General features: G+C 55.5%; 1 protein-coding gene across 1 annotated transcript in view; it reads left to right on the top strand.

Moving 5' to 3' along the window:
- The window catches only part of SNX18 (sorting nexin 18), a 28,485-nt gene that overhangs the window by 1,683 nt on the left and 26,555 nt on the right, over positions 1–247 (top strand). The gene's annotated exons all lie outside the window — the stretch shown is intronic.

A 247-nucleotide genomic window follows, 5' to 3' on the forward strand; every position in this document is an offset into this window, starting at 1 on the left:
ATGCAAGTAATATTAATTTACTTTATAGCCCAAAAAATTTACTTAAAAGCCTAAAAAATTCTCAGACAAGTCACTTCTGAATGGAAACCTTCACGAGCGGCTGCCACTCCAGCGCCTCACTGCACAGCACTGTCCACGAGGGGGCAATGGCGGCTGCGGAGTCGAACCCGCGGCGGGCACGGCCGCTCGGCCATCGTTTGCTCTCGCCTGGCGCGCGGCTCTCGGCCGTAGATTAGCGCAGCTGGGG

The sequence above is a fragment of the Pteropus alecto genome, unplaced genomic scaffold (genome assembly GCF_000325575.1).
Source record: "Pteropus alecto unplaced genomic scaffold, ASM32557v1 scaffold73, whole genome shotgun sequence".
Taxonomy (NCBI): Eukaryota; Metazoa; Chordata; class Mammalia; order Chiroptera; family Pteropodidae; genus Pteropus; species Pteropus alecto.